At 40.3% G+C, this 19,349-nt stretch overlaps 1 protein-coding gene across 1 annotated transcript in view; it reads right to left on the bottom strand.

Annotated features, from left to right (window-relative positions):
• robo1 (roundabout, axon guidance receptor, homolog 1 (Drosophila)) overlaps window positions 1-18,924 on the bottom strand; it is a 233,885-nt gene extending 214,961 nt beyond the window's left edge. Inside the window, exon 1 of the mRNA XM_059330821.1 lies at window positions 18,637-18,924. The gene's annotated coding sequence lies outside the window, so the exon portion shown is untranslated. The remainder of the gene's footprint in view (window positions 1-18,636) is intronic.
• Window positions 18,925-19,349: the final 425 nt, after the last annotated feature.

The following is a 19,349-nucleotide window of genomic DNA, read 5'->3' as shown; positions in this document are numbered from 1 at the left end:
TTTGCCACAGAAGAGGGATTTATCCTGGTAGTCGAATGCAGGTTTGCTTTTCTAACTTTTTCTAAGCTGCTTATTTGTTCTGTACTTTGCTGAATATGAAGAAAGTTTCTTCACAGGTTCTATACAACAAATATTGTATTTTTCTGCCCCGCTAGCACTCACCCACCCACAGGAGTCAAGGGTGTTGTGCAATTTAAGTTTAGTACCAACAACAAAGTTTTAGACCCCACAGTTCAGCATTAATGTATGCCACTACATGTTTCTATAAGACTCTTGTAAAACACATGCACAGAAAGTGGAGAAATGAAAGAAAAAATACTCTCTGTTTGATGAATCATTGGCTGTAGGTCACTGAGGTGGCACGTATCCACTTAATGAACAATTCTGTTGAGGAGCAACATGTATTAATATTTCTATGTGACAAGTTCTGGCTAGATATTTGTAAATCCATTACTAAGTAGTTTTGAAATTACTGGCTTATATCAAAATACTCATTCACTAAACTATATACAAATTTGGTTAAAGGAGATTCAAGAATGCACGATTAATTAAGCAAATAGCAACAAATGGTTATGTATCCTGTGGCTATACACAAAATAATATAGTTAAAATAGTTGCTTGTTTGTATAAAATGTGTGTATTGTTTGTATTTTTGACTTGTGTGGAGACTGGGAATGTATGAAACAGAGATTGGATTTCAAGCTTTGAAATGTATGTGTGATTTATGTACTTATTATTGTGTGTGGTCCCTGATTGCAGTTATCACAAGTTATCCAACTAATGTGCAAATCAGTTGCTATACCTTTAACAATGTCACTGTAGCATTATGAGCCATAATATACAGTATTACCTTTCCTCACAATCTCTTATAAATTCATGCATGTCTGTTCTGTTACATGCAAAGTGTATGTGAAGAAATTTACATTTAAGTTTAGAGTGAAAGAGATAAATCTGAATTTGTAACAAAATCTTATTTGGTCATTTTGTTTAACTTTACTGGCTTATAAAAGCTCATTGTGTTACTTTGTGGAATAAATTTTAATGCAATTTAACTAAATCTTTCCATATTCTGTATAATTTGAGGCATATAGAGTCAAAATCTCTAATATAAGTTTTGAGTTTTGTCGAGTTTCAGAGTGGAGTCTGCACATAGCATTTAACTTTAATACTGTAACAGTTTATAGCGGCTACCACGGTTCCAACTGGCAGTAAGCAGGTGTTACTTTTAACACTTGTTTTATAACTACGCCAAGATTAAACCTACAAACTGGTGTGACTGACTCCTGGGAGCTGGTCCAAAGTCACACAATAACATGTGGATGTGAGAGCAGCAGACATAAGAGTTTGTCTTGAATCATAGACACACATGCAAATCTCCTTAAGTGTGTGCTGTGTTGTGCTATGTCAGTGTCATGTTGTGATGGATCGTTCCTCTGCCTCTCAAGCACTCTGTTCTCTGTGTCACCATGGCTACTCCTTCCTCATAAAAATGCCAACACTGGATTAAGCATCTCACATTCACAGTACATTATGCCTCCTCACTTCATTACAATAAAAGGATTAACCTGCCCGGGATCTGTAAAGTGATGGTGGGGAGGGTGGACAACATGTGGCTGAACTGTCCTTCCCCCTTAGTGTAGATCACATCTCTTGTGCTCCTTCATGTCATACTACTAATCATCCACTCTCCTGCGGGGGCCACGGGACAGACTGTGGCAACACGACGGGACCAGAAACAAATCTGAAGCTATTAGGATGTCCTGGAGTTGACTTACATAATAGCATATGCTCCATCCATTCCACAGGGAAAGACCCCTCACTGCTGTCCCACTTTCTGTTCATTGCTACTGTATGTCATGTAGCATAGGCTGGTTACAGTAATAGTGTTCACCGTAATGGTGAAATTTCAGAAGCTGTTCGCAGTGGCCTACATTGAAGTTTTATATTTTAGGAGAGATGTTAAAATTGCTATAATTTAACAGGGGTAAAGGGTCTCTTCATCCCAAACAGGCAGAATGATGGAGATATGAGAAAACCTAAATTAGAATAAATTAAAAGAGTTGAAAGCACTCCAGCGTGACTGGGGAGATGGGCCTGGTCACACGCGGCATCCCCACAGTGATCCGTCTTTTCATGAATGTGATCTGTGATAAATTAAAAGCTGATTATTTCCTGGAGGGAGAAGCCAAGCGCTTGGCCCCCAGCCCCCTAGCTGGCGATGATGGATTAGTCCACAGTCTGCACTATGGACCCGTCCCCACTGACTGCACAGCCGTGGACGCCACAGGCCTAAGTGCCTCCTATCAAGATGCCATCTCTGACAACTCTTAATTTATTTGAATAAATGCTCCACCATCTTTTTAGACGACAATTCAATTTTTTCACGTGACAGATGGATGGTTCTTTGATTTTTTAAAAATAATGTTACCACACAAACATGTAGACCTATTTAGCACTGTAGAGACATATTGGCATATTGGGCAGAATTTGGTGGACTGCTCATTGTTTCGACATCCCAAACGTCCGACTCTATATGTGGGTCCAATGGCCCAATAGTAAAAAAAAAAAAAAAAAAAACTTTTAAGGTATGACAATACTGTGGTTAAGGGGTGATTCGGTTTAGGCACAAAAAACACTTGGTTAAGGTTATAATATAATATGATACGCACTAAGAGCAGCATGAAGGGCACAACAGACAGGTGATTCCCAGTGAAGCAGTGTTACTGCAGTCAGACAGCACTCAGCAGTTGTAGGTTCTGTGTCCGAGCTCAGCTGCACAGTCCATGAGGTTTTTACATTATGGTCCCATTCTCATGTGTCTCAACCATTTTCCCTGGGTCGGCATCATGTGGACAACCTACAGCGCAATTTGTCTGCAGTCATTGGGTCTGCCTGAGTGGGAACAAAGGCGGTCAGGCTGGCTATTGTGTCCTTTTGTGTCCCATATGTCAGAAGTCTGCTGCACAAACAATGCAGCAACTGCCAAGAGCACAACAGTCATTATCGGTGGTAGAATCGCTGTCATTATCCTGCTGCAATCATAACTCTAATTACAAAAGTTGCTTTGTAAGCAGGTAGATTATGCAATGTTAATTACCCCAGCACAAGGCAGCAAGCGCATGTTCAAATGCCACTCGCTATTGTGTCCTGCACAAAAGCAGCACACGTTTTTACCCTCTGCCATATGCAAAACACCCCCAGGTCCCATGGCGGTCGGTTTAAGCCCTAATGGTACAATCGCGAAACCTCTTGTCGTTAATAATTTCTCATTTATTATACTTGTAATGAATCACCCTTAAGTAGATTATCTGACATAAACCAATATGTCTGTGTGCGTAGTTTTAATTGATGGACCTCATCCTATAAACTGGTCAATCTCATTACTCAATCTCACCTAAACCATCAACTGGAGGAAGCTCAGCTTGGAGATATTTTCCAAGACTTTAGACCAAAAGCTGTGTGATCTTTTTCATTCTCAAGGTACTGCTTCAATTTTCCATGCATATAAACATCCCACTAAACTATTTCCAGACAGACTGGGTTTAAACTGTGTCACAGACACCACATCACTGGCATCACAACAAACTGGAGGATTGTAGTTGGAAAAAAGTCAGAATAAACTGACTGACAAAACTTGACTGAGGCAGGTTAATTATTGTACTAATCTTACATTAAATTTGAGGTTGATAAAGGTTTTATCCCACTTTTAAGATTGAATTCTTACATGCAAATGTACAAATGCAGCTATGGTGTTTAAATGTGTTTTTGTTGCAATACAAAGCAGAATGATTTCCGAACCAGAAGCTAGACGCAGGATGATTTTCCCCCAAGCACAGTGCAGCAGCCTTTTTGCATTAATCGCCATAAGGGTGCACTTTACCAACCCACTCTGGCAAATTAAATCCTCAGAATAATATCTCCATCATTGCTGTATTTCTGTGCTCTGACACAAGCATCTATCTGGCTTTGGAACGCAGCGCAGCTGAGCCTGCCAACTCAGAAAGACCTGAAACCACGGGGCAATAAAAAGTGACATCACCAATGGGAAAGTTAATAGTGTGTTTCAGATGCACTTTCTGGAGGACAGGAGTAGCAGAGGCTTCATTCACTGTAAGTGACAGTGGCTGGCAATCTCCCTCTGCCTCCCATATGCCCTTATGAATTTCAACCTGCTCTCTGTAATAACTTATAAATAGGTAAGGCTTCCAGAGAGGCTTATGTGACAGACCATAATGTCTGGGCATCCTCTACATTTACAGTCTGTGTACAGATCATAGCAACAGCTTGTTTTGCTTATTCATCTATTCAATGTGATGTTTGATTGCAGCTGGCAGTTCCTCAGTGTTGTGTGTTGTAAGAAGTGTCACACTGGTGGTTGTGTAAGTCTGTTTTTGACTTCACATGAGCCTATTTCTAACTTTGAGGAGCTCATTTCAGCACAGCTGTCAGAGAACGCCTCAAGCTGAATAAACAGAATATAGAAACACACAGACAGACTGAAGACAACATACCTGCAGGCAAATTGGGCCACAGGCATATTTTCCTCCTAACATTTCCTCTACAGTACATGTTCTCTCGCTCGTTTACAATCTGACATACCTCTTATTGCCTGTGTAGTGAATAATATTGTATCATTTATCTTTACAGGTAAAGTTAACCTGGTTGCCATCAGAGCAGTGTGATGTAAGACAGCTAATTTTGCATGGAGACGTAGAATTAAAGACCCTTTATTCAACAATACAGTACACTCAGCTATAATACAATATTGTAAAGCTTTTGTTGCAGCAAAACTGTGGGCCTATATTTATCAAAGTTGATCTAAAGAGTTGGCCTAGGAGCTAATATGTCACTGAGAGTGACGAATGTGACACATTTATCAAGTGACTTACAGCAAAGTGTAGGAGAACCAGTTCTAAGCGGATCTCTTATTAATCACATGCTTAGAGTAGGAATAGCCAATTAGAAACAAGGATACCCTACATCTGCTCCATGGTTCATATTTAAAACATCCCTACATTTTACTCACACATACACATATAATATAAACATATATATTTTATATTTTATATATCTTTAAAACCCATGATGACAAAGATCCTGAAAACCTAAACAAAGCTGTCAGTGTTACCCAACCAACATCTTTCTCAACCCTTTGCAGAGCACATATTTCAAACCATGATCCTTTTTGTTTGATCTGCAATGGTTTCGGAAAGCAGAGCTAACTGAGGGACAGAGCTAACTGTAACCTGAGGGGGAACCAGCAGGTGGCCGCCAAGTTTCTGTGACAACACTATCAGAAGAGAAGGCTTTATCCACAATAACTGCCATCTGAAAGCAGTGTCAGTGTGCCTGGACTGGCAAAACAACAATTTGTTGCTGTTTGTTGTGAACAAAGAACAGAGAAGCTCGGATTACATGACGCACACTAGCCACAACTAGGGCTGGGCGATATATATATATCAATATATTTTTAAATGTGATATGGAATTAGACCATATCGCATATATCAATAATGTTTTTTTTTTTTAATTCTTTCTTGATATATAAATGCTGCCCTTACAAGGGTTTGTCATATTGAGTTATTTTGTAATGCTTTTCTCATATAAATATATTTATTTCAGAAAAAGATTGGCCTATTTTATTTCATATTATTTAAATGTGCAATTTATGGAGCTTTGATTCTTTTTTTAAAAGGTACTCCTGTTGTTATACAATATTTATGTTCACTTAAATAAACAGTTTCAATAAAACAACTTGTGACATGTCATATTTGACTTTGACTAAACATTTGCTCTCACTTTGCAGTAAAAATATCGGGATGTATATCGATATTCAGCCTAGATATATATCAGGATATGACTTTTGGTCCATATCGCCCAGCCCTAGACACCACCAATCCACCATTAATCTACTATATCTTTTAATGGTATTGGAGGACCTTTTGTATGAAAGATGCTGTTGAGAAGCATCGTGGGGAGTGCATGAGGAGTGACTTTGGTTAATGTTAGGATAAGAATATCAGGGAAAGCCAATCAGAAGCAGAGTAAGGCAGAGTAGGGCGGGTCTACATATCTGGATGAATGGGACCTAGTATCTATAGCTCATATAGAAGCTAAATAAGTTCAGCCTCTGCTGCTTTAAATTTGATCATTCTGTTTTTAATTTAACAACTAGGTCTATAAGTTATGTAAATGTAATACCAAACCACTGCAATAGCTCTTATTGTCAATGTCTTATTATACTTTTTAAGTAAAAAAAAAAATGATGGTTATTTTGTATTTCTAAACTTGTGAGTATGAGTAAAAGTGAATGATTTTTACTTTTATCTTTCGCTTAAGTCCACATTTTAACTTTCAGCCAAATACAGGCACTGGTTTCAAAAAATCCCTGAAGCGATACTGTGTATATCAGGAGACAGACTAGTTGAAATCAAAGCTGTGAAAGTGGTACAGTTCTTTCTCTCCCCTTTCAACATTCAAACCACCGGCCCGACAACTCATAGTGGTAGACTTTCATGCTCCAGCAAACAGCAGACAAGGATCAAATGTGTGATATGAGACATGAAAACTATACAGGGATAAACAGCTGCAGCTGCAAAGATCGCCACAGAGCGGGAAAAAGGAAAAAACTCAGGTAGATAATGAGAACACAGTGGGTTTGTACTGTCTGTGCTGACAGACAGGAGCAGCGGTCCTGAACATGTACGTGGTTCAACAAGCCTCTGACATGGCGAGCCCTCCTCCTCGGGACTGTCAGCCTTCAGCAGAGCACATCATCTCTCCATGAGGATTTCATCACATTAGCCTAAGCCGGGTGTGCCGATAGGAGCAGCAGCTACAGTGTATCGTCCACAGGCAGACACACAATCGCCAATTAGAGCTATCACGCACACTGTAATTAGGAAGACTGACTGATTTGAGCTTGTGTAAAATGTATTCATATTATCCAGATTACAAATAACCACATTCATCTAATTAGCACGCATAGCTCACAAGCTTAATTAAAGTTAATACATTATGATACCCTAAAATCCAAAGATTACAATGCTCCATGGTTCTAGTTAATTAGAGTATTCGTACATTGACAGGAAGGGATCACAGTCTCCGTTTCCCTCAGCCAATTAAAAGTGAGTGAGAAAAAACTTTGTTTCCTCTGTGTTTTTCTGAGATTTTTCTACGAGTATCTTCATACATAAACGTGTTTCGAGGTACCATTCTCTTACTAACCGAACACTTGTGTTCTTTTGCCAAAATACCATTTCCCTCTTCCAGCCCGTCCTGCCTTTGTTGCATGTAATGATACTCCCAGCCAAGTCAAATTGGCAATTACAGAGGCTGTCACCCACACAGCTCCGCCTTAGTGATTGTTTACAGAACGCTTACAAAAAGGGCATTTTACAGATTCATCCCTCTGTATCTATCTCCAGTGTGGCAGGCAAAGGGAGAGAACACCGAGCTGAATATTCATTGTATCGCAGACGACTTTCACACTTGGTAGAATTAACTTTGCACTCACATGCTCCACGAAGCCGCATTAACATAAAGTGGCTCATTACAGTATTGCATGGCTACCAGGCCAGCTTTGTTATTAATGGGAGGGGGTATCTGAAAGAAAAGAGCCCCGCGTTAATTTGTTGTCAGGATGTGGGTATAAATCAGACAGAGCAGAGTACAGCCTCCTGATGCTGCCCTCGTTACCGTGAGCCTCGTCCTCTCATGAGAGAGTGACGCCCACACTGTACTAAAACAAAGACACGCATGCTTGCACACATGCTGAGATCTCGACTGGGTTTTATAATTTAAGAGCATACGAGGACAGAGGTGTCAAAAGAAACATATCTCCCCAATAATTAGTAAGATTCCAGAGAATTATGGTGCTGACAAAACACAGGATTGTAGAGTTTTAAAACTTCTCCTTTTTTAGGTTTTACACCTCAAGGAATATTTTGAGATTTGGGAAATATGTTGTATCTGGATGATAATTGTGAAGCTGAAGCAAGCGGCCTCTTAGTTAAGCATAAAGACTGGAAACATGGAAACAGCTGGCCTGATTCTATTGAAAGTTAAAGTTCACTAGAGCCAGAACACACTTTTATATATATATATATATATATATATATATATATATATATATATATATATATATATATATACACACACATATATATATATATATATATATATATATATATATAATTTTATAGAGGTTAATATGTGGGACTATTATTTTGTCACGAGCAGTGATTTTCTGGTGCAAAAAATAATGGTGCAAAATAATTTTTAGGTTGTGATAATAAAAAAATAATTATTGTGTTGCCTTCAGACAGAGCCACTTTGGCTGTTGCCTCGGCCTCCAGTCTTTCTGTTAAGTTACAAAATGGATAACTTTGAAATGTTGTTCCTTGGCCAGATGTTAAATGATCCATTAAAATAATAGTGAAACAAAAATGTTTAATCATAACAGAAAAACATAACCAGAACCATAAAGCATCTATAATGCTGAAAAGGTATAAGAGTATGACAGGCGATATGCATAAATACTAAAAATAATATAAAATACTACCGGAAAGAACCAGTGCAAGCAGTTAAAACATCAGGGATGTTTGTCATGTCGCCATGCCTATTTTATATTTCCAACTATATTCAATTCCTGAGCTGAATTGTGGGAAAACAGTAGGTAATAAATGTTAATTCTGTAATTTGCCTGCAGTCATAGCTATTTAAAACACACTTAACAAGGCACCTGGTGTTTGAAAAAACATAAAATATAGAGCTGTGAATCTGACTGTCACAACATCTGTCTTTAATGAAATGAAACGCTCATAATACCATGGCAACGCTTGAGTTGTTATATGTTCTTCTTTAAAGGTTTACCACACTTTAGCACTTAGGGAGGCGGGGTCACAAAAGGTCAAAGAATATAATAACTGAAGTCGGTTGAACACAGAGTGATTCAGAGAGCCAGCCATGACATCCAAGAGATGAAGAGGGCTACAGATGTTTCTATTCAAAGAACGATAATAAGTTACAGCATAATAAACAATAAAAATTACAGCATGTTGAATTTTATGGGTTTAAAATGCTGCCATCTATGGTAAACAATCCTAATAAGGTAAGTAAATCTGAGAAAATACCAGAAGGGGAAACACTGGAAACTATTTTTTCTTGGATCAATAAGGTTGATTCATCATAAGTTTTTGTGAAAATTAATTTAAGTGACAAATAATTAACCAACCATTCTGCTGTTTTGTTCAATTTCTAGAGGTGGGATCTAGCATTCTGTAGCTCAAAGCCACGTACAGTATTCTCCTGAACAGTTTGTTGTTTTATGTGCCTGACGTAGGTGACGTAGATCTTGACAACTTTACATACAGAAGTTAGTTCATAAATTAAAGTTAAAGTACTTGTACTTGTTTGACCCATTCACCACAGCTCCCACCCTCCCAAAACAGACTTTGCTGATCTTTATACTTTGTTGCCTCACTTCTTCCTGTCATAATTACTGTTATTACTGTAATAACTGTGTAGATAGAAGAGCAGAGACTGAGACGAGTTGGGTGGAGTGTCTTTCATTTAGCATCAGTTGCTGGAAGTTTAGAAAAAAGCTAGATGTGAGTTAAAGAAATCATATTTGACTCACTCATATTTGCATCGTGTGATTTATACGAAACGAGTATAATACGAGTTTCAGTACGCAAATACTTATGATGATCAAAAGATGTTGACAGCCCAAAGCTTGAGAGAAAACATCCACACTTTCTAAACAAAGTTATTTTTTTCCAAATTGAAGAGGTGTTTGTGCATTATAAAGGGAGATCAGAAACACAACACTGTATTTGCATTTAAATAAAATGGAACTTGTTTGGAAACAAAGATATCAAATGATCTGACGCTGACAACTCAGCAAAACTTAAATAGACAAAATGAATATTTAGAATTTTCTAAAGACGAAAGTGGACAAGAGTCACATTCACATCATGCAGAATGGAACAAGGAGAAAAGAGACCAATGCAAGCAATGACTAAAGATGCCATGTTACTAATCAGGAATGTAATTTACACACTGAATAAAAAAGTCAGGGTATAAAAGTTAGCAATCAAATCAAATTTGACTAGAATAATAGACTTAAGCATACCATCACAGAACTGGATTTATTGTTTTCAAAATGATATTTGTTGATTTGTTATTTTGTGGCGCATTCCTGCTCAGTTTGTTTATTGAAAGTCAGGTTACCTGAGGTTGGATGAAAATGCATTGTTTTATCACCAGCTAAAGCAAAAAGAAACATGTTTTGTTTTGTTTTTTTTCTTAAATTGAGGAACAAAACAAAACAAAACAGGTACCACAAATCAAAACAAAACAAAACAAAATTACCTCACAAGATTTAAACAAGCGTTCCTGTGCACTCTCTCTCTCTCTCACACACACACACACATACACACACATACACACACACAGGCATAAAGGAGCACATGAGCACACAGACAAACACAGACACACAAACTAGCAGACAGACTCAGAGGGTATTCCTGTCTCCTGCCCCCTGATGTAGATGGATGCCCCTGGCTGCTGATCCTGAATCTACATTAGGTCATTACAATAAGCAGCGTGGCCCAACGAAGCCCGCAAAGTGGAGGGAGCAGGGAAGCTTGGGAGGAGAACTACTCTCCCAGCCCTGTGGGGAAACAACCTTGACACAGTCATCTGTCTTAGTTACACAGGAGTTAGACCTACTGACACACACACAGAGCAGCCGGGCCAGCCCCTGCAATCTCTGCTGTGTTGTTATGATACTGCATTAAAGGAACTAATAGAGTGCATCTGAAAATATTGAAAATATCACAGGGAGAAAAGAGGTTTGGCTGAGAATAATAGATGACAAAAGTAGCAGGGTGTTGGGGGTTTTTGGTTCTTGGTTAGCTGCTGGAAAGATTGCAGCGAGGTTGGATATAACCTCACATCAGCATCAGTGACTTCTGACCCCGTCAGGTGAAGGTGATGTGGGCAGGTTGGGGGAGGACTAGGTCACAATGGAGAGACAGAGAGATGAGAAGTCTAGGGAGGGGAGGAGAGGGGGGGAGAGAGGCGGGACAAGGGCGTCACTGCAGTGAGCTCTCACTCAGTCACCCCGGGGCTGGCTGTGTTTACGGACCTGTCAGTCACGTGGGGAGGCCTCTCCCTGGGGACACGGGCCACCAGGGCGATGAGAAAATAATAGCTCCTTCTGTCAGAGCTTCGAGGGACAGGGGTCTGATGGACACCACTGGGAATTAGAGCCAGCCTCCGGGACACATCCCGTCCTACACTTAAACACTGGCGGGATAGACACTCACACGGGACAAGGAGGAGGAAAAACACACCAGTATCGCCAATAATATCAATATCTTTTCTAAGAACACTTAATATTTTTAATGTCCTTGTGTGTCTTGGTGAAATCATTGAGATGTCTGAGGTTATCGACATTGTGTTTGAAGAACTCTTTTCCTTTAGCTAGGGCTGCAGGATTAATCGAAAATGTATCAAAATTACAACATGGACAAGTGAAATATTAAAATACCTGCAAGGGGAAGATTTGTTAAAGTCAAAATACCATTCTGAATAAAATAAAGTATTAATGAAGTGCTGTATTAAGAAAAACATGTTTGATTGGTGCAGATTCATGCAAAAAACATACAAAACGAGCATTTAAATATATTTTTCAATGAAAATGAGAATAATTGTGGGAAAATATGATTCCCTCCAATATTGTGAAGCATACTGCATTTGCAATATCAATTAATTGCAATTCGATATTTTTAGCAAATCATGCAGCCTTACCCTGGGCATATAGGCTATTTCTTGAAGAAATATAGGTATATAGGAAATTTACCTTATTTAGCTGGAATGCTAAATGACAAAATATTCATGAGTCCTCCAAATATCTGGATATTTTCCCACTGTTTGTCTCCTGGCTGGGATTTCAGGACAGTATAGTTTGTTCGTACAATGTCGGCCAACTCTTAAATCAGAGACGACCAAGCATCCTTGAATGCATCGACAAAGAGAGTTTTCAAAGTGCTTGCAATTCAACTTTACAATATGGAATGCCATACCGGTGAAAAATGTGATTGATTACCTATCTCAGAAGATCTCTGCAACTTAATTTTCATATTGCAGTAAAATGAGAGGCGATCAATGGCTGCTTGGCAGGAAGAAGATCAATCCGAAAAAATTGTGGTATGTTTTGGGAGATAATCATGTGTGAAGAATACACAATTGGCAGCGTGTAGTATAAAACAACTGCTTCACTTCTAAAGTAAACAGTGCCAGCCTTGACGTGAGGCAGGGAAGCAGACTTTCTCTCAACTCTACATAAAGATTGCAGTGTAAAGAAATACAGTCACGCTGTATAAAAGAGCTTCAGTATGGCCCTCGGTGATGAGCACGATTGGAAACCACTGCACCATCCATAAAATCAGACTTTAAATCAGGCTGAACAACCATTAAACGGGTTGAAAGATAGCCTAGTGGAGCTCATCATTAGTACAAACACTCAGAAATCATGGGGTAGCATCTGTTTTCTGCACATCCTCCCACATCAATGCTAAGAGCAGTAGGCCTCGGGGAAGGGGGGGCGGCAGAGGGTTATTCCCCTGTCCCTTACCATGAATAACAATCTCTACCTCCACGTAATTAAAGGGGACAAACGATGTCCACGGGGCCACGCCAGCCCATCATTAAGCTACGCAACTATTGCACAGAGAATGTGTACGCACATAGAGAAATAGGTTCTTCACACACCAGTCTGGGAAACATAATGGCCATTGATTTGGAGTGGACGAGGAGCGAGCACGTTTCTCTATATCTATTACACAGATTAATACATGTATCTTTTTATCTACCTGGCTTGATGCAACGCTGCACACTTCATGCTTTGTTCTCAGCTGCCTCAAAGGGGTCATCTACTGCCTTTCGCCTTCCGGAGACAAGATGACGCGCTCCTTTACTGATGACCTGGCCTCTATTGTGGATTACCACTGATCCCAGAGACTGCACACACTTTCCAGGACACACACTATAAAGACTCCCATATGCACATGAAAATACATGCTTATGCTTTGACAGCTTTTTCACATTCATGTATACGAGAGGCTTTTTCCAAACTCATAATACAAATGACGCATTTGACTTTGTGACAAAATTAGAGCGGCTCAGACATCTGAGACACAGTCAGACAATACACACCAGCCAACTGTGTACTCTTCCTCGTCCCAATTGGAACTGGGTATTGACATCAAACATTGATTCTCGGCTGAGCATGCACAAACTTTGCCACTATGTTTAAAGATACTGCATGAGACAAACAAGAGCCTGCAAATAGCAGCCCTCATCGTGAATCTGAGCTAACATGGACACACTGCAGAAGTGACCTTGCCGTGTGTTTTTGTGTTCTTGATGGATTACTTATCCAGTCTGCAGCATAAAAAAGCACATTATTCATGATATTATGCATGTTACAGGTAACAAGGAGCACATGTCAAGACTGGAGATTGAGGGACTCTCATCCTAAGCAAAATAAGTCGTTAGCTATGGATCAGTGATATCAGAAGAACTTGAAAGGGAGAAGCCAGAGCTGCAGTAGGAGGGGGAGGAGGAGGTAGAGGGGAAAAAGAATAAAGGGGAGGACACCGCTTTGCTAAGAAAAATGTGGTCGTCAGTGGCCCTTTGCTGGCTCATTCCCACATTTCAAACTGCCTCCAAGTACAGGACAGTCCCATATCAAAAGACACTTTAAAACTCGGGGAAAGAAAAACACCCCAAGTACAGCTCAGTGCCTCCCACTGGGATCCAAGCTGTTTTATGACTTTAAAACCTGTTAAATAATGCAGCACCTTACAGCGAGAAGAAACACAAAATAATAGACCACAGACATCCCACCAAACGCTGGGCAGAGTGGGTGCCTACCTACTGATGTCGGTGTCGGCCAGACTGTAATATACCATCACAGCAAGTTGGCGGTAGAGAAAAAGATTTCAATATATTGGTGCATGAAATTTAATCTTCATACTGCACCTCTTGTGATCTTTTGATCTAGCACGTCATTTCAAAGGTTGCAAGAAGAAGTTTTAGGGGCAATAAACACATTTAAACTTGTATTTTTTTATATTAAAGTCTTGAATTCTCATGACAATACTGCAGCGATTGTGCACATTTTTTCATTTTTCAGATGAGGATAAATCGCTAAGCTTCAGGCTTCTGGGTGACATTTGCAAGCCAACGTTGCTAGGAAACGACGCAGGTCTGTATAGTCTGCAAACGTTGATACAAGGGTTTTAATTTTTTTCTGTAGCATATAGCTGGCAAGCTAGGCTACCTAGTTAACAAAAAAGTGAATGCCAGATAGCTTAGCTTTATCACGTTAGCATTGATTTCACTTATTTTTCTGGCGCATTAAGTCAAGAGCTGCTGAGTTGGCAGCTGCTGCACATCCAGTGTGAAGTTTGTCCCGCATTGTAGAAAAGATGGGTTGTGTAGCTAGCATTAGCCATTTCATTTTTTAGATTCCAGCAATTGCAAATGACCAGACTGTCAAAAACTCTTTTAGAAGAAATTATTCTTTACTTCAGCTTGACTTTAACCTTTGACAAACCCAAATCTAAAACTAAAAATCTCTTTGTGCTGCATATCACCTTGAGGTTGACAGTGAACAACGAAGGCTTTTTTGCACTCGCAGAATGGCTTCTGAGCATTTACATTTGTAAGATTTTCAGCGTAAGTAAGCCTCGTTCATGCTGAGGCAGCTCACAGGCCAGGAGCTTATCGCCCAATGCAGGGGCATGAAGCAGCTTACAGCAGGTGTACAACACAAGAACCTGGATAGGACAGCAGTCTATCACAAAGGCTTACTCCCAATACATTTCCTTTAATGCTAAGTGGCAAGCAGCTCAGAATTGCCTCTCATTTTTTTATATATTTTGTTACAGTGAGGCGTGGGACTGAGCGTCTTAGTGCCGACTCCGACTGATCAAGATCATACTTTATACGGGTTATATTACTGTGAGTTGTGGAGCAGTAAATGCACAGTTATCCTGAGAGAAATCATAGAGTACGGTCTCAGCCACATTTTCTATCGCTTCCATTTCACACTTTATGGAGCTGTACATCTGTATGACATTACAGATGTGGGAACAGAGGAAATTCCTCTTCTGTGTCAGTGTGTTCAAACAGTAAATACAAACCAAACTCAGCAAAGAGGAATATCTGACTGTTGATGCCTCTCATTAATAAAACAGTAGCCATATCAGATCTATTTCTGCCATGACCAGAACTGGTGAATAAGTGTTTGAATATGAGTTATACATGAGCCATGCAAGCTATATGTGCATACACACACATATACAGAGTATATTCTGATGATTTTTTGTAGAGCAATCTTCCAGGTACTTAACAGCACTAATCTCCATGTGGTGCTGCAGATTGTCTGTTTGATTTACACAACACTGAATCTCCTTGAGAGGCAACCGAAGATATCTTAATCCACGCCTTTGATCAGATCTCCTCTATCCCATTTCCCAGCCACCTCTTCTCTCCTGCATTCATCCTCTTCTCCTTGCCCTGTTGTTGTTAATGATTAAGTCTGGTAACTCACAGCATATAACTCTGCTGAAGCCCTCCGTGCTTTCAAGAGGCTTTAAATCAGTGATTTAGATCTGCATGGTGGAAACATGATGATGCAGAAAAAATAATTCAGTTATATGCAAGATAAATAATTGTTGGCTAAAAACAAAAATATGAAGCCAGTTATTATACTTCAGCCTTTCTTTGCCTCATGGCATACAGTAAGTAGTAATTAGAATTGTAATACACCTCCAGTGTGTCCCCACCTGCAGATGAATGACAAAAATCCTACCAGCAAACACACCCCAACTCCCTCTAGACATGACTAATTGACTTGCCACCGTGGGTGACTGACATGCCATCCAGAGGGCACCATAATGGCCGTGTCATGAGGGAATGATGAGACCTGCCGACAGCTAGCAGCACTCGACCTTTTGCATGTGAGGTCGGGTGTCAGAGGGAACAGGATCCCTGTTGTCGGACCCGCAGCCTCGGGGCGATGTGGGGATGAGCCACAGACGACGGGGAACTGGAGCTTTTCAATCACGCAACCTTGCAGGACAGTGATTTCATTCGGTATGGCGTCGGAATGAAAAATAAAAACAATAAAACAGAAATCAATCGTCAGCAGCCTGAGGGCATTAAAACATCTTCAGGGTGGAAGGAAGATGAAGGAGAGTGATGGTAACTTCCTCTATCACTTTCACCTAACAAAAGGCTTATTATTGTGTTTTCTTTCTGTTTCTATAGCAGCGGCTCTTTAAGATACCTTTCAATCTTCTCTACCAGTGAATATAATTAAGCGAGAATGATCCTTTCAAAACAGGAAATGTGATTGCAAACATAATCATAATTCTGAAATGCTGTTCTGGGGGATTTAGGAAAAAAAAGTCTGTGTGCCTTTCAAACAATCTTTATTCACACATTAGTTAGTGTTGTTGGTTTTCCTCACTGGGTATTAATGTCTTATTCATTTTCTGCCTCCTGTCTTATTTCCAAATATCACTAATCCTGTTAGATGAAATCTATTAATGTTCTGCTTTGGCTGCCACACACAAAATTCCAAGTCTGCCCATAAGCCCCAAATTTGCCATGAAGGCATATCTGGTCCGCCTCTGTGGATTAGAGAGATTTACCCAAGCAACCAGAGACGTGTGACCAGCAGTTCACAGTGGGCAAAGTCACCCATTCGACAAACAAAAGCCATAAGCTGCAAATAAAGTGATTTTCATTTCTGCTATTATTCTCCATGAATATGCCCCTAATTTCTCATTCATTTCTGTATCTGATCCCTGTTTGTAGACTTAATTAGTGCCATTTCCAGCATGTGGTCATGACAAAGAAAACGATATCATAGTGACGTGTAGACCAGATGTGCAGTGAAAAGGAAAAGATAACACTGCACCATATAACAATATAATTCTTCAAAAGCATTCTTCTTTCTGATAAAACAAATGGAAAACAACCACAAAAGAATAATTGATAACTCAATGGGATTATGGAAATACGGCAGGAAGAGAGTTTTAGAGGAATATCTAATCTTATTTTTGTCAATAATAATTTATGGTTAGACATGAAAAAGAAGTGAAGCTCCAGAATCATTCCACACAAAGCAAAGTTTTCCCTGAAAAATCTGCAGAAATGGGGGCTGTGATATAAAGTGAAAGCAAAGCATTGATTGGAAAATCCACCCAACCACCCCCACCATCTCTTCCATCACTGCAACTGAAGGAGCCAAAAGATAAAAAAGAAAATGCTCTTCAGTTCTCTGGGAAAGTGAATCAATCTGGAAAGTACCACAGTGGCAAACCCCAAGCCTAGACAGGTAAGACTCACACAGTATCACACAGGGCTGACTACATCACAGTCCGCAGCATGAGCAGAAAACATGAAGCGTTCCACACAGCAGCGTGGACGGCATTCCACCTGCCCACAGAAATCCTCACAGCCATGCAGTAAATCTGAGAGAAGTGCAGGGAGTGGGATTAGTGATAGGAGCAATCACTGTGAGGAGGCTCCTCGCTGTGGGTGACAAGACACAGCACCCTGCACACCTGATGTTTCTTTGACACAAGCAGAAGTCTTCTTATCTTTGTTGTTTGGAAGGGAAAGTTATGGATAATATGAGAATGTTGTTGGTGTATATGTCACAAGTTCAGAATTAATAACACTGTAGCAGTGCCCAAAAAAGGGAAACTGGTTTCACCATCACACTCCTACACAAACTTAACATAATGAGTAGTCACACAATATTTAATCATGTCTAAAATGTGACTGTTAGTGTGAATTAAAGAGCCTCCTGGTGGCTTTTTACCAAAGGGACTCCGGCTCAGTGTTCATTCAAACTGTATTGATTCATTGTCCCTCACTGTCCGGTGCAATCCCTGCTGAGACCCTGCTCTCAGTGCGGCAACACATGCTGAGTTACATACACCCCCCTCACTAACCACGGATCATTCACTGCCTGCAGGCTGATGGATAAATCGCCTGCTAGCATTTAAAGCATAACTGTCTTCAAGGAATTTGTGGATGTTCTGTATTTGTGTCGCTCGTTTCTCTGTGATGCGACAAGCCATGTGGCCAGTTAGGAAACTTTCAGCACCACAGAAATGGGGACAGCTCCGCCAGAGCCGCACGAGCCTCCTGTCAGTCAGTCTGTCAACAGGCTGCTTTGACAGGTAACACACACACACACGCACACACCTGTCAAATCCCAACACGACACGACGCGAGTGTTTTTACAGCTGCATTATACTGAGATAAGATAGAAGATGCGCTGTATGCGTCTTGTCTTGCGCACATTAAAGACACAAGTCTGTCGACTCCAGATTTGCGTAAAGGCACAGTGCATTACGCATTGCCTAATACGAGCTGGCGTGCCTAAGCTGTGTCTATAGTGAGAACAACTGCAGCCTGTATGAATCATACAGACAACACTGCACAGCCAGTCTCCACACCTGCAGAAATAGCACCATTTTTCACCAAACTGCTGCGCCTGTCGCAACACTTCCAGCATTCTTTACAGAGAAATCCAACTTACCCTCTCCAAAATGAAGCGAAGGTTGCTGCACGTGTTTGTCCCTTAAAAGCAGAAGTGATCCATACCGGCGAGTCCGTGAAACTTTTATTCACTGCGCACGTTGTAGAGAAGGAAAAGCGTGAAAATGCACCGCCTGTAACAACTAGTGATCGAGCGGCTGGAGTGGACGCTGGTTTTATCCTCTTTTCTAGAAACAAAAGCACTGGAAACTGGAACCAAAGCAGTGTCCTTTGGTAAAGCGTATCCTTCAGGGCGAAAAAAGAAAATCCTGTGCCGTTATGTATAGTGCAGTTAGTGCAGCGGTGGAGAGCCAGCGCATACAAATGTGTCCATGCTTCTCCTGCAGGGAGCAGCCGCGTCAGCCTCCCCGGGTCCTAAAGCTGCGCTAAAACTAATGACACCGGCTTCACCCCCTCTGCCTGTCAGACTGGAGCCAAGCTGCCTCTTACAATTACTGCTTTCCAAATAACAACCCCGAACATATTTTAATTCTCTAATGTATCCCTTAATCACATTAATTCAAAATATGTTTTCTTACAGAATGCTCTTTCTATTCTATTTTCTAGTCAATATCAGTCATTTCTAGATGATTCCTACCATAAAACACCGGAAACATGCTCACCTCTCTGCCAAAATGATGATTTTGGTAGGCTGTGGCTTGCTTAGCTGAATTTTTTGCAGTAAATTTATTTGAAGCTATGAGGTTTCACAAC

Source organism: Centropristis striata, chromosome 4 (genome assembly GCF_030273125.1).
Source record: "Centropristis striata isolate RG_2023a ecotype Rhode Island chromosome 4, C.striata_1.0, whole genome shotgun sequence".
NCBI lineage: Eukaryota > Metazoa > Chordata > Actinopteri > Perciformes > Serranidae > Centropristis > Centropristis striata.
This window is presented reverse-complemented; position numbering and strand designations above follow the sequence as displayed.